The 16,136-nt window shown below is 40.5% G+C and overlaps 1 non-coding gene across 1 annotated transcript; it reads left to right on the top strand.

Annotated features, from left to right (window-relative positions):
• The first annotated feature begins 3,800 nt into the window (after positions 1-3,800).
• On the top strand, positions 3,801-3,907 carry LOC112781676 (small nucleolar RNA R71). Its single transcript, XR_003192438.1, has one exon. It is a non-coding gene; the product is annotated as a small nucleolar RNA R71 (small nucleolar RNA).
• Positions 3,908-16,136: the final 12,229 nt, after the last annotated feature.

Below are 16,136 nucleotides of genomic sequence, written 5' to 3'. Positions count from 1 at the left end.
CAGGTGTAGTATAGGCCATACGATGGGTTGTCATTAGCCTCCCTGGGTTAACCCAGTCTGGATTACTATCTTCAAAGACCACCTTGGCCTTTGTGCACAATCGGAGAATGGTGCTGGGGTACCAAAGCCTGGCACCTGATTCAAGCTTCTCAGCTGAATCTTAAATTCCCTTAGCTATAAGTTCATGCACGTTGATTTCTCCACCTTGTACTAGGCAATGTACCATAGTTGCTCGATTAATATTTACCTCTGAATTATTTGCAGCAGGGAGAATAGACCTCCTCACGAGTTCAAACCACCCCTTGGATTCTGGGCTAAGGTCTCCCCTCTTGATGAACTGAGGTCTCCCATCTCCATACCTCTCCCAGTCAGCTGCTATAACACAGATGTCAGTCACTATCTCGGTGAGCTCATCATTGTCTTGGGTTTTACTTATCCTTGCATGATAGCTAGGCTCATCAAAGTGTGGTGATTTCAGGTGAAGAGTTCTTATTATAGCATTTGGGCTGAAGTCTACCTCCTTTCCCCTTACATAGCTTTTGAAGGTTGGGTCTCTGGTTTTGTCTTCTCTGACCACATTTGCGTAGAACTCTTTAATGAGGTTTGCATTGATCTTCCCCTCTGGATTGGTGAGCAATTGCCACCCTCTTTCTTCAATCTTCTCCCGAATCTGTGGGCATTCGTCTTCATTGATTTGGAAGGTTAACTCGGGCAGTATCTTTTTGAGCTTTATCCGCTCAAATTCTCGTTCATGGAAGGCAGTCTTGAATCTCTTCTCGTCGAAGGGAATGTTCTCCGTTGGTTCCTTCCTCTTCTGCCTCTTGGAGCTTGATGATGCCATGAATGAAGTTAAAGCAAAAGGGTGTAGTGAAGGGAAGAGATGTGGGATTTAGAGAGTGGGAAGTTGAAGAATTGGTTGCTGGAAAGTGAAGTGCAAGGGGTATGAATTTCGAATGTGGAGATGGTGTGGATTTGATTCACTTATATAGAGAAGTGATGAAGAGATGAAAGGTGTGGATTGATGGGATTGGTGTATGATGAACAGATGGGGTTTTATATGGAGTAAGCACGAGGATTCTCAACTTTATGATGGAGTTGGTTCACTTTCCAAGTTTGTTCTTCCTCTAATGTTGCATGGCAACCATTCCCAATGCATTCCCCCTTGAGGCACGTGTGTAGTGCCCTCTTCATGAAGTGGCCAAACCTTTCCCATTAAATTGTCCAATCAATCTCTTTTAATGCTCCTTTCCTTTCCCTATAAAGATCAAACAAGAAAGTAAGAAATATCATAAAAAAATCAATTTAGCTTTTTTACGGCTAAAATAATAAAGAGAAGAAAAGATTAGATTGTTTATTCATGAACTCCAACTAACTAACTAACTGTGTATCCCTTTATGCATTTTGGTGGCACCATGGGGTGACACCAAACTTAGTTTGAAGCATTGTGATGAAAAGTTCTGTTCAAAGCTCCAAGACTAGAATGCTCTCTGTTGCATTCATGCTTTCTTGGTACGCTTTGAACACCATACTTGTTCTTCACTATATACTGCAATATAAGGACTTCACCAAGTTTGGGTTGGAATTTATGAATATTGACTTATTCACTAGTAAAAGCTAATAAAACATGGGTTGCCTCCCATGAAGCGCTTCTTTAGCGTCACTAGCTTGACGTTTCTCCTTCATCAGGGTGGTTGATAATGCTTCAAGTCCTCCCCTCTTGCCTTGGACTTATATCCATTGGTTGTATCAATGATCTCTACATGTTCTAAGGAAAGAACTCTGTTGATAGTGAAGACCTTAGGTAACTGAGATGGTACAGTGGGGAGATTAGGGGGGATATCTGGGAAGTAAGCTAAAATCACTTTATCTCCTGGAGAGAAGCCTTCTGTAGGGATCTTCTTGTTCCTCCACCCCCTTGGTACCTTCTTCTTTGTCCCTTTTGATGCTTCCCTGCTCTTGGCGACTTCTTCTTTTAAGTGAATTTTGGTGTTGTCTTCACTTGCCTCTGGTGGTTTAGGTTCCTCCAGCTTCTCCTTGAGCTGTGACGATTGCTATTTGCCTTGTTCATCATTCAGTGGGGTTCTCAGATGTGTTGGTGGTGCCTCAGTGCTTGTTTCCTCTGTCAGCATCCCGTTATGATCATTGCTTAGTTCTTTGTTTTCTTGGTCTATTTCTTGGGAGAGTTTGAAGATATTGAAGCTGAGTTGTTCATCATGGATCCTCAATATTAGCTCCCCTCGCTCCACGTCTATGAGTGCTCTGGCTGTAGCTAGGAATGGTCTTCCCAATATGATTGGGTGAGTGTGACTCTCTTCCATGTCCAAGATGACAAAGTCTGCGGGAAGAAAGTATTTTCCCACTTTTAACAACACGTTTTCCACCACCCCTCTTGCTTGTTTTTGAGTTTTGTCAGCCAGCCTGATGACTACATCTGTGGGTAATATCTCATTGATCTGCAGCCTCTTCACCAGGGATAGAGGCATTAAGTTGATGCTTGCTCCAAATTGCAGAGTGCTCTATCAAACATTGTTTCTCCTATGGCACAGGGGACATGAAAACTCCCTGGATCTTTTCTTTTTGTAGGTAACTGCGTTTGAATGAGGGCACTGCATTCCTTGTTCATCACTATAGTTTGGCCTCCCTTGAGTGAGCTTTTCCTGGGAAGCAACTCCTTCATGTACTTGATGAATGTAGGTATTTGTTGGATAGTCTTGATGAATGGTATTTTCACATGCAGAGATGCAAATAAGTCAAGAAATCTTGAGTATATTCTCCTCTCCACAGGTCCCTTGAGCAGTTGGGGAAAAGGTGCATAGAGTCTCAGCAACTCCTATTTTGAGATTTCTGGTTCTTGGTAATCTTTTTCCACCTCCTCTACTGAGGTATCTTCAGGTTGTTCTGACAGCTTGCTTGGCTTGTCCTCAGTCTCCTTATCACTTATAGTGACCATCTTGCAATCTTCCCATCTTACCTTCTTTGTTTCACCTCTCGGATTCTTCTCTGTGTCACTTGGGAATCCATTTGTGGGTTTGGAAATTTGCTCAGAGAGATATCCTACTTGAGATTCCAACCTCTTGATTGTGTCTCCCTGGTTCTTGAAACTGGCTCGCACTTCCTCATTGAAGACCTTGTTGTCTTGAATCTCCTTGCTTAGGCCTTCAAGTAGATTCTCAATCCTTGAGATTCTTTCATCAAATGATGACAGGTCAGGCTGAGTAGGGTTATTCTGGCCTTGATATGAATGTGGGGAGTTATTATTTTGGGGGTGTTGATATGGTCTAGATGTGAAGTGTTGGGTGGCTGCATTGTTTGGATTTGGGCGTCTTTGATCAAGGCTTTGGTCTTGTTGATTTCCCCACCCAAAGTTTGGGTGATTCCTCCATCTAGGGTTGTAGGTCTTGGAGTATGGATCATGGTTTTGCCTAGGTGAATTCCCAATGTAGTTGGCTTGCTCCTGACTACCCTCTGCTTCTTCATTCACTCCTTCTTGGGTTGTTGATGAAGTGGATACTGCTGCTACTTGGTTCCTCTCCATCTTCTTGGTGAGGTCAGCTAGCTGCTGGGTAATGAGCTTGCTTTGGGCCAGCAGAGCATCTACATTATTTAGCTCTATTACTCCTCTTGTGTTCCCTCTTTCGGAAGCATAGAAGTAGTCGTTCTCTGCTACTATTTCAATGACATCTATGGCTTCCTCAATAGTCTTCTTCTTGTTCAAAGATCCTCTGGATGAATGGTCTACGGCCTTCTTTGACTCGTAAGAGAGCCCTTCATAGAAAATGTGCAGCTGCACCCATTCATTGAACATATCTGGTGGGCACCTCCTTGTTAGGTCTTTAAACCTCTCCCATGCTTCATATAGAGTCTCACCATCTTGTTGCCTGAAAGTTTGGACTTCAGCTCTCAGACTATTGATTCGTTGAGGAGGGTAAAATCTTGCTAAAAATTTGTTCACCACGTCTTCCCAAGTTGTCAAGCTTTCCCTTGGGAAAGATTCCAGCCACTTGGCTGCCTTATCCTTGAGTGAGAATGGAAATAAGAGCAGTCTATAGGCGTCAGGATGAACACCATTAGATTTTACTGTGTCACATATTCTCAGGAAGGTGGTTAAATGTTGATTTGGGTCCTCTTGGACACTCCCCCCGAACGAACAGTTGTTCTGCACAAGGGTGATGAGCTGTGGCTTCAGTTCAAAATTGTTGGCATGGATGGTTGGCTTTTGAATGCTACTTCCACAGTTTCCTGGGTTTGGATTGATGTAAGAGCCTAAAACTCTTCTATCCTCCCCAGCATGATTTGCTCGACCTCCTCTACCATGGTTGTGAGCCTCTTCTTCATGATGGTTTTCCATGTTTTCTTCCATGTTTGGTTCAAAGTATTCCTCAAAGTGTTCCTCCTCTTCTTCAGCACCAACTACACGTTTTTCTCTTGCCTCCCTCCTTAGTCTAAGGAAGGTTCTCTCAGGTTTAGAATCAAAGGAAGTTGAAGCCCCGCTTCTTCTCCCTGCATACAACCAATAAGTACAAGCAAAGAGAATAGGTGCAGAAAGTATATCTGTCAGAATTACTGTTAGTGTGAGTAATGCAATATATCAAACAGTTAGTGGGTTAGTGAGATGAATAGTAAATAACAAAGAAAAAGTAAGGGGAAGGGAAGAAGTTATCTAAAACAGAAAGTAAATGACTAAAACAGAAATTTAAATCAAACAAAAATAAAATGCTCAATCTAGTTATCCTCCAATCTAATCATTGTTGATGCACAATCAATCCCCGGCAATGGCGCCATAAACTTGATGCACGGAAAACTTGTCTCGCAACAAATTTCCTTCGGCAAGTGTACCGAATTTGTCGTCAAGTAAAAACTCACAATAGAGTGAGGTCAAATCCCACAAGGATTGATTGATCAAGCAACTTTAATTAGAGGACTGTTCTAGTTGAGCAAATCCAGAATTTGAGTTGAGAATTGCAGAAAATAAAATGGCGGGAAGGTAATTGACAGGAAAGTAAATGCTAGAATTATAGATCTGAAAGTAAATGACTGAAGGTAAATTGCAGAATTGTAAATGGGAATGGGGAAATTGCTCATTAAAGTAAATAACAGAAATTAAAGAGAATGGGTAAGATTGTATTCTCCGGATCAATTTCATTTTCATCTCTTCCTCAATCAATGCACTCATTGATCTCCTTGGTAATCTTAAGTGATTGAATTACAATTTCTTGTAATTCAATCTCTCAAATCTTGATCAATAGACAATTCCTTGGTCAATTGCTCATGAGAAGAGATGAAGTATGGTCACTGATTATACCACATGCATTTTCCAAACCAATTGTTGAGAGCATTATAGTCACATATCCACCCAAACCCAATTTGGTCCAGCATGAGAAAGCATTTCTAGCTTGATCTTTTCATTCCTCTTTCAAGGTTCAGAAGAGATCCAAGTATGAATAGCTTCTTTTTCAAGATAACTACTCAATTGGATGAAGATCGAAAGCTTTCAAGTAAAATCAAGAGAAAAGATAGAAGAAGAATAATGAAAACTAGTATTGATCCATCAAATTACAACAGAGCTCCCTAACCCAATGACAGGGGTTTAGTTGTTCATAGCTCTGGAAAATGAAAACAAAGATGGAAAATACATGATGAAAACTTATAAGTGCAGAGAAAGTAAATACAGAGAGTAGTTCCTATGCTAAGAGTCTCCCTATAATTTCCAACTCCCCAAAATATTTCAAAGCTACTCCTATATATACTACTCTTCTATTCTTCTAGTTGATTCTTCAAGTCTTGGGCCTTTGGATCTTGAGTTTGAAGCAGTTCTCTTCTTCATTGGGCTTAGCTTTTACTTGCAGAGAGAAAGTATGAAGTGGGCAGGGGCTTTGGTTCAGGAAGTTAGTGGTGTTAACGTTCAGTGAAAATATGGATTCGAGAACGTTAGTGACAATCATCTTTTTCACTAACGTTCCTCACTAAAGTTAAAAGCCACGTTAACCTCAACATTAGTGGCACAAACGTTGCCACTAACGTTTCCACTATGTCCTTCGCACACGTTTTTGGGACTCAACTTTCCCAATAACGTTGAGAAGCCTCCCCCTTCCCTACGTTAGAGTCCACGTTAACTTAGTTTACGTGGCTCTTTTAACGTAGGCTTGCCATCCTTCGAGAACGTTAGTGACACTTACCATTGTCAATAACGTTCCAAATTGCCCCTATTTTCCACGTTAGAGTCCACGTTAACTAGGTTAACGTGGCTTCTAACGTGGCCTTGCTAGCCATCTCCAACGTTAGTGACAAAGTTGAGTGTCACTAACGTTGGCTCATCTTTCCCTTATCCACGTTAGCTTCCACGTTAACTAAGTTAACGTGGGAGTTAACGTGGCTTATGGTGGCATGTGTGGCTCTTTCCAACGTTAGTGACAATGTTGGGTGTCACTAACGTTGGCGATCACCTTCTTTCTTCACGTTAGCTTCCACGTTAACTAGGTTAACATGGGAGTCAACGTGGCTCATTGGGGGCTTGTGTTCTTCCAACGTTAGTGACAATATTGGGCGTCACTAACGTTGTCGACCACTTTGTTCCTTCACGTAAGCTTCCACGTTAACTAGGTTAACGTGGGAGTTAACGTGGCTTAATGTGCTTTGGCCAACGTTAGTGACAATGTTGAGTGTCACTAACGTTGGCTCCCCCCCTTTCTTCTTAACGTTAGAGGCCACATTAACTAAGTTAACATGGACTCTAACATGGCCACTCATGATCTTGGTCCAACGTTAGTGATAATGTTAAGTGTCACTAACGTTGGCTCCATTTCTTTACTTCCACGTTAGAGTTCACGTTAACTTAGTTAACGTGACTCTTAACGTGGGCAATGATGGCTTCGAGAGCGTTATTGGCAATCACTTTTCTCATTAACTTTGCAAGTTACTCCCATTCCACATTAGTGTTAACGTTAGTGTAACTAACGTAGCCACTAATGTGGTTCTTCTTTGCTTCCTTTGTCCTGAAATTAAGCAATAACGTGCATCAAAGTTCTAGGCCACGTCATGGGAAATGCAACATCCAATTTTGTCCTTAAATTCATGCAAAATCCTCATGAAATCATGTAAAGTGCACAATGTATGCTTGAATCAAGATGTAAGTGAATATCTACCTAAAACTAGCTTATTTCCTAAGAAAATGCATGAAACTACCCTAAAAACAGTAAAGAAAAGGTCAGTAAAACTGGCCAAAATGCCCTGTCATCAAAGGCTCAAAGTGGCAAACAAAGGTAATTAAAAGGGTATGCTATTTGGGATAAGTGAGCTAATAACAAATGATGGCCTCAATCATATGCAAGCATGTAAATACACTAAACAATGGACATATAGAATGGAACAAAACATAGATTACAATCATAGAGAAGGGAACACACAAGAATGGAATGTTATGGTTAAATAGTGTAACCATATGATTAATCTCAAATCTCACAGGTTGTGTGTTCTTAGCTATAGTTCATGTTCCAATTTACAGTCTTCAAACAAGTTTAACACAAATTTTCAATTTAAATTAGTGTAATGCTATAAAAAGGGTCTTGAAAGAGAAATTTATTACTTCAACCAAGCAAAACATACATGCAAACAATTATTATCATGCAATCTATCCTATTTAACAAAAGAAAAATTCAAATGTTGGTGTTAAGAGAGAGAAGTTACCTTCGGAAGTCAAGGACTGACCTCCCCACACTTAAGGCTTGGCACGGTCCTCCGTGCCATTAGTTAGGAGTAAGGTAGGGCTGGAAGTATCGTCTCCAGTGTCTGGTTTGCCATGGCTCTCTGTACTACTGGATGAAGGGGAGTCTAGGTTATCCTTCTGTTCTGGAGGTGGGTGTGTACCAACTATGAGTTCCTTCAGATAGTTGTATCAGCGCTTGTTATGGCGCTCCATTTGCTCCATCCACCGGTCTTGCCGGTCGAACCTCTCAAGGATCTGTAGGAACATCAGATGGGTGGATGGTGCTTGTGGTGTGGATGATGGTGGAGTGGAAGAGGGAGGAGTATCCAAGGATGGATAGCAGGTCGGCTCGCAGAGGAAACTGGTGGCTTGATGTACTTTCCATTCGGGACATACTGGTCGGTCCTAGGGATCATGACCTTCGTGTCTCCTGCCCGATAGGACACACCTGCTGCAGAGACTAAATCTGAAACCAAGGCGGGGAAAGGCAGGTTACCCGCAATCTGTACATGTCCCATTGCTTGTCGGATGTGTCAGGGCAGGTTGAGAGGTTGCTCTGTCAGGATGCACCAGAGAAGAACAGCCATGTCTGCTGTGAAGGTCGATTCATGAGTGCTCAAAAAAACATAGTGGGATATAATCTGTGCCCACACGCGAGCCTCCAAGGTGAGTGACTGGGCGGAGATGCTCTTGGGTTTTGACCGATGCGGCCTATAAATCCAGGTGCTGCCAGGTCGGGCAATAACTCCAAGGACGCTATCACAGTCAAACTAATACATCTGGCACTTAAGAGAGGCCTCTTGATATGCATCCAATCCCTCAGGACTGGGGGGAAGGTCCAGTATGCTCTGGATGGCACTCTCGGAGACAAGGACTTGTCACTGACGAACATAGACAGCCTGTAGGGTAGGCGAGTAGAAGTTGGAGTAGAATTCAACAACCCATGATAAGTTGGCTTTTCGTGGCTATCTCCTCAAAAATCCCCACTGTCTCCTCTCAATTTGGGGCTCCACAAAATCAACAAAGTGTGTCGGGATAATGAGCAGATGCTCATTGTTGTAGTTCCTCTCGGCTAGGATGGGGAACATCTGTTCGCAATAACGGTTAGCAAACTGTGTGGAGTCTCGTGCAGGAAAGGCTTTTTCAGATTCATCTACTTTAATGATCCTCTTCACCCGCTTTGTTGGTGGCCTTACGCTTGTAGATGGAAGTGCTTTAGATGGAACTCTCTTGGTTCCTCTCCTTACTGGTGTCTTGTCAGTGGCCTTCTCCTTTCCTTTCTTGGTACCCATGCCTAAGGAGGAAGGAAAGAGGAAGGTTGTTAAATATAGATAAACAAGGAACCAGAAGGAAGAAATTCCAAGTAATAATGAATGCCAAAGAAAATATAATAGCTTAAATACATGGTAGTTACAACATGCAGGTAAGACCTCAATTAAGAGCAAAAAGGAAATTCATAGTAATTAGATGCAAGAGGTTAAAAGCATGCAAAAAGAGGCATGAGAGGCATAACTCAAGCATCAATAATTAAATATGCCAAATTAAAGAGCACTTTAGATGATGACAATTGTGAATGATAATCCCAAATACATGTGGAGGGCAAGTGTTGGGAAGAAGAGGCATTCAAGTAAAAGTGTAAAACAAAATAGAGGTCAAGATGCCATATGTGCTTTTTCACAAACACTTGGTGAGTAGGTTAAAGTAGGGATGAAAATAATATAATCCAAATGTATATGAGAGCCAAATTAAAGTATCAATTGTCAAATCACTCCTCATAATAACCACGAGCTTCAGTATAGTAAGGTAATATCCAAATAAAACTCCAATAACAACATAAAAATGCAAGAAAAAGAAAAGAAAAAGAAACCATGGATAATGAAACTAAAAAAAAATAAAGAAGAAAGAAACATAAATTAATATAATAATGAAAGAGTAAAAGAGGGAAAAGAAAAGAAACCTGATGAAGAAGATGAAGAAGGAAAGAAGAAAGTAACAAATATGAAGAAAGAATAAGGAAGAAAAGATAAGGAAGAAGGAAGAAGAAAGAAGTAGGATTGAAAAGAATTAGGATTGGGGAGGAGATAATTTGAAATCAGGCGTTGATGTGGTTTAATTGTGCGTCGCATGCGACGCGTACGCGTGGGTCGCACAGATTGAATTGTGATGCGTAAGCGTCGGGCACGCGTACGCATGCCTTGGATTGTGTGAATCACGCAAAGGCATCAACGCGTGTGCACAACTCTCTGTTCGCTCTGGGTGTGGAGCAAAAATGGCAAACGACGCATGCGCATCAGGCACGCGCACGCATGGATGGCCCTTTTGGGAAAACGACGTGCACTGATGAGTTATTTTGGATGAAAAATAAATCTCTCCCAAAACACACAAACATAACCGACAAGTGTACCGGGTCGTATCAAGTAATAAAAACTCACGGGAGTGAGGTCGATCCCACAGGGATTGAAGGATTGAGCAATTTTAGTTTAGTGGTTGATTTAGTCAAGCGAATCAAGATTTGGTTGATGGTTTTGTGACTTGCAGAATTAAATTTCATTGAAGTAAAGAGAACAAGAAATAAATTGCTGAAACTTAAAGAACAAGAAATTAAATGGCAGAAACGTAAAGTGCAAGAAATGTAAATTGCGGAATCTTAAAGTGCAAGGAATGTAAATTGCTTGAAATGTAAAGGGGATTGGGACGTGGGTTTGCAGAAATTAAACAAGGAAAAATTAAATTGCATTAAACAGAAGAGGAAAAGGGAATTGAGATTGAACCGGATATGAAGCAGAAAAGTAAATGAACATAGAAAGGAAAGAAACAGAATGTAAATTGGGGATTTGGATCTCAGGACCCAGAGACTAGAAAACCAAGTCTAGATCTCAATGCCTTCCTAGATCCAACAAGAACAATTGCAAGGGAATTGTAAATTGCAAAGAGAATAGATGAAGAGCAATTAACCGGAAATGAAATTCAATTAACAGTAAAGAAAACAGAGAGATCCAAGATTGAGATTGAAACAGAATTTCTTCAATTCTCCAATCCAAGATCCAAGACAAATGTAAAAATGAAATTGAAAGCAATGGAAACAAAGAAATTAAAGTTCAAAAGCTCTCCGAAAACTATTATGAAAATTCCAAAAGGAAAGCTCCCCGAATAACTTGAATTCTATCCTATTTATACACTTTCAAAAATGATCTTCAAGCCTTGAGTTGGGCCTTTGCTCTTGGTGGAATTGGGTTGAAAGAGGCCTTGGTTGATTGCTCTTGAAGTTTGGAGAAGAACCGAAGTGAACCAATTGAACCGGTTTTGAGGTTAGCAAGAGTTGGACCAAAAGTTTGAGCCAAAGTTAGGGGTCTAACTTTGGCTCCAACTTTACATAGCAGACAACACATTTTTCTGGTATGGACGTTGGCCTTGTCTAGTGCTAGTGGCGCCAACGTTAGCCTCCAAGTTAGGGGGCTAACGTTGGCGCAAACGTTGGCCCCTCTCCCTTATGTCTTCATGTGCCAACGTTAGCCTCCAAGTTAGGGGGCTAACGTTGGCGCAAACGTGGGATGGCCAGGGAGGAAATTTCAAGTTCCAACGTTAGCCTCCAAGTTAGGGGGCTAACGTTGGGGCTAACTTCTTGCTTCCTGGTTCAATTTCACTTATTCCATTGTCCTCTCTTCACTCCTAGCCATTCCTCTTTGCTTCAACCTTTCTCCAAGCTTTCTTCACCTATCATTAATCAACCAAACTCATCAAATCTATGCTCAAAATCATGAGATATTCATTCTTTCATAATATGCAACAAATATAGCATAAAACCTCATGAAATGGCATAAATTCATATATGGTTGGTTCAATCAAGGGAAACATGAAAATCTACTCAATTGGCTTGCTTGTAGCTCAAGAAAGTGCATCATTCTAATGAAAACGAAAGAAAAAGACTAGTTAAAATAGGCTAAGATGACTCGTCATCACAACACCAAACTTAAAGCTTGCTTGTCCCCAAGCAAGAAATGAATTATGTTCAGAGATTCTTTCAATTAAGATGGATTGAGGAACACTTGTAAAGTGCAGTGAGTGAAGTGATCAAGTATCAGTGGGGTGAACTCTAAATCATATGCTCATGCAAGGGCTTCAGTGCTCACTAGTCCTTACATATTGGGAGTCGTAGGTCTTAGGATTTTCATCCAAATGGTACCATGGAGATCTCTTTATATGTAATCACCTTGAAGCAGCTTATAGTTTCTGTGCTTTGGCCTCGACTCTAAATATCATGTCTCAAAGCGGCTCTTTAGATAAGCTTTCAATCAATACTCCTAAACCAGTTGGTTTTAAGGTATTAGGTGTTAAAGCACCCCTAAGGATTTACTTGCTCAAGCCTCTTTCCTTGACACACTTCAACCACAAGCATTTACTAGGATAACAACTCTTTGAGTTTTTGTTTCTTTCTTTCTTTTTCTGCCTAGTAATTGATGCTCAGAGCCTTGGGCCATGTTCTTTTTGCTTTTGTATTTTTTTTATTTTCTTTTGTTTTGTTTGCTGCTTCTTGGATCAATAGATTTTTGAGACTCTCCACAATACTTCTTTGAACTTTATGTCCCGCCTATGAGCTCCCATGCAAGTTTTCACAAGCATGCAACCTCAATACATAATCATACAACTAGAACCACCACTTCTCCTAATCTTTTGCTTGCCTCAAAATTGTTTAATTCCTCAATCCTTCTTTTCAAAGAACTTTCATGTGATGCATTTCTTGAAAATTGAGTGCAAACAAGTTTTGAAGATAAGAATGTTGTGAATGATCAAGCATCTTGCTTATTGAATTATAAAGAAAGACTATGCTATGCAGGCAGGCAGTGGTAAAAGAAAAACTATACTATGCAGACAAGCATGGCAGATAAGGATACAATCCAACTTTCAATTACAGCGATATTTGATGCAAAACAGTCACTTAACAATACAACCTGTTGAAGTTCACTTGCTTTCCTTTTTCTCATCATCATCATTGCTGGCCTTTAGGTTCATCTTTTGTTTCTTTGGTTGATGATGCTTAATCCTTCCAACAGCTTGTATGGACCTCTACAATGATATTGAAAGTTGCTTGTTCCCCAAGCACTTGAAAAATGGTTAGCTTGCATGATTTATTTGTGGGCCTTTGTACTTACTTTGGTGTGGGAACACCAAACTTAGTACCTTGCCAATGCATCAGATTAACCATGTGTGAAACTCTTTTTCTTCTTTTTCAAAAACAATAAAACTGAAAACTAGGAAATAGCATAATAGTTAACTAGTTTATCCAACATGCTTGAAGCCAGCATTATGCAGAAATTGAGAATGTGTTTTATGATGGGATTTTGGTGAAACACCAAACTTAGAATCCTTCATTCTCCCTTATATTGTTTTGGTGTGCAACACCAAACTTAGCTTCTTGCAATGTAGATAAACTAATTAACCTTTTTATTAAAATAGTTATGAACAGAAAACTACCTCGGGTTGGGTTGCCTCCCAACAAGCGCTCTTTTATTGTCACTAGCTTGACATCCTTCACTCTGTGCTCACGGAAGTTGAGGCTTCTGTTGCCTCATGTTTCCTCCTCTTGCTATGGGCTTCCTTCCCTATATTTCTCTTTCCATAGCCTTCTTATTTTCCTCCATGACTCTCTTTTCTTTCAACACAGTATCCTTTTCATGGCTCTTTGGGTTCAGAGTCCCCTTTTTCTCACCCAATTCAGCAAGGTTTTGCACTAGTTGTTCCACCTGCCTTTCAAGTCTTCTGAGTGAAGCCTCCTGATTCTTGCTTATCATCTCTTGATGCTTCTTTATTTCTTCCCGCTCTATTGCCATCATTTCTTGAATTTTTATGGACCTCTTCATCAACATTTCTAGAATATAGATCCTTTGAAAGGTTGGAAGTGGTTGTGGCAACTGTGGTGGTTGATGAAGGTCATTTTGAGTGAATGGTGAGGTAGGACGGGATTGGAAGTGTGTGTGATTGTTGTTGTGGGGGGTGTGTTTTAAGTTGATTTTTGAAATTGGGATTGTTGCAGTTGAAGTCCCTTGGTCTTTGGTTTTGGTTCTCAACCCCCTCCCATTAGAATGAGTTCTCCAAGGTGGATTGTACACATCATTCTGAGGCCTGTTCTGGAGCATGCTAGAGTGATTGCTTGGGGCTTGTAGTTGCTCATAGCTTTGTTGCTCTCGGTTAATGGCCCCAAAGCTTTGTTCAACTTGATTACACCCATATGAGCTTTGGGTTAGGTTGTATGTATGTACTACAGCATGTCTCAACTCAATGATTTTTTTAGCCATCATATCTAATTGTTGTAGAGTCTGCTGATGCATCTGCTTGTTTTGGCTTATTACTGCACGAGCACCTTCAATTTCTTTCTCTAAGGGATGCACTTCTGCCTCTTGCTTAACAACTCCTTGTGATGGGTTAAATTTGACTAGGAGTCCATTCATCAGTTCTTCCCATCCGATAATGCTTCCTTGTGGAAAAGCTTCAAACCATTGGGCAACATCATTCATGGCTATGGATAGTTGCTTCGAACTATGGGTTACATTATCATCCAAGGTGGGGGTATTACTTTCATGATTGCTAGAATTTGTTGAGTTCCCTTCCATGATCTGCACAGTCACAACCAATTCAAGTGAAGATAGAGCATATTCAGACCAGGATATGATTGAAGGATCAGTTGACACAAAGTATCAAACAGTTGGCGGGTTAGTCAAAAATTAAAGAAAAAGTGCTTGATCTAAATCACCACCTCACTTAATCATTGTTAATCTAATCAATCCCCGGCAACGGCGCCAAAAACTTGATGAGTTATTTTGGATGAAAAATAAATCTCTCCCAAAACACACAAACATAACCGGCAAGTGTACCGGGTCGTATCAAGTAATAAAAACTCACGGGAGTGAGGTCGATCCCACAGGGATTGAAGGATTGAGCAATTTTAGTTTAGTGGTTGATTTAGTCAAGCGAATCAAGATTTGGTTGATGGTTTTGTGACTTGCAGAATTAAATTTCATTGAAGTAAAGAGAACAAGAAATAAATTGCTGAAACTTAAAGAACAAGAAATTAAATGGCAGAAACTTAAAGTGCAAGAAATGTAAATTGCGGAATCTTAAAGTGCAAGGAATGTAAATTGCTTGAAATGTAAAGGGGATTGGGACGTGGGTTTGCAGAAATTAAACAAGGAAAAATTAAATTGCATTAAACAGAAGAGGAAAAGGGAATTGAGATTGAACCGGATATGAAGCAGAAAAGTAAATGAACATAGAAAGGAAAGAAAAAGAATGTAAATTGGGGATTTGGATCTCAGGACCCAGAGACTAGAAAACCAAGTCTAGATCTCAATGCCTTCCTAGATCCAACAAGAACAATTGCAAGGGAATTGTAAATTGCAAAGAGAATAGATGAAGAGCAATTAACCGGAAATGAAATTCAATTAACAGTAAAGAAAACAGAGAGATCCAAGATTGAGATTGAAACAGAATTTCTTCAATTCTCCAATCCAAGATCCAAGACAAATGTAAAAATGAAATTGAAAGCAATGGAAACAAAGAAATTAAAGTTCAAAAGCTCTCCGAAAACTATTATGAAAATTCTAAAAGGAAAGCTCCCCGAATAACTTGAATTCTATCCTATTTATACACTTTCAAAAATGATCTTCAAGCCTTGAGTTGGGCCTTTGCTCTTGGTGGAATTGGGTTGAAAGAGGCCTTTGTTGATTGCTCTTGAAGTTTGGAGAAGAACTGAAGTGAACCAATTGAATCGGTTTTGAGGTTAGCAAGAGTTGGACCAAAAGTTTGAGCCAAAGTTAGGGGTCTAACTTTGGCTCCAACTTTTCATAGCAGACAACACATTTTTCTGGTATGGACGTTGGTGCCAATGTTAGGGGTCTAACTTTGACCCTAACGTTGGCCTTGTCTAGTGCTAGTGGCGCCAACGTTAGCCTCCAAGTTAGGGGGCTAACGTTGGCGCAAACGTTGGCCCCTCTCCCTTATGTCTTCATGTGCCAACGTTAGCCTCCAAGTTAGGGGGCTAACGTTGGCGCAAACGTGGGATGGCCAGGGAGGAAATTTCAAGTTCCAACGTTAGCCTCCAAGTTAGGGGGCTAACGTTGGGGCTAACTTCTTGCTTCCTGGTTCAATTTCACTTATTCCATTGTCCTCTCTTCACTCCTAGCCATTCCTCTTTGCTTCAACCTTTCTCCAAGCTTTCTTCACCTATCATTAATCAACCAAACTCATCAAATCTATGCTCAAAATCATGAGATATTCATTCTTTCATAATATGCAACAAATATAGCATAAAACCTCATGAAATGGCATAAATTCATATATGGTTGGTTCAATCAACGAAAACATGAAAATCTACTCAATTGGCTTGCTTGTAGCTCAAGAAAGTGCATCATTCTAATGAAAACGAAAGAAAAAGACTAGT

Source organism: Arachis hypogaea, chromosome 19 (genome assembly GCF_003086295.3).
Source record: "Arachis hypogaea cultivar Tifrunner chromosome 19, arahy.Tifrunner.gnm2.J5K5, whole genome shotgun sequence".
NCBI lineage: Eukaryota > Viridiplantae > Streptophyta > Magnoliopsida > Fabales > Fabaceae > Arachis > Arachis hypogaea.
This window is presented reverse-complemented; position numbering and strand designations above follow the sequence as displayed.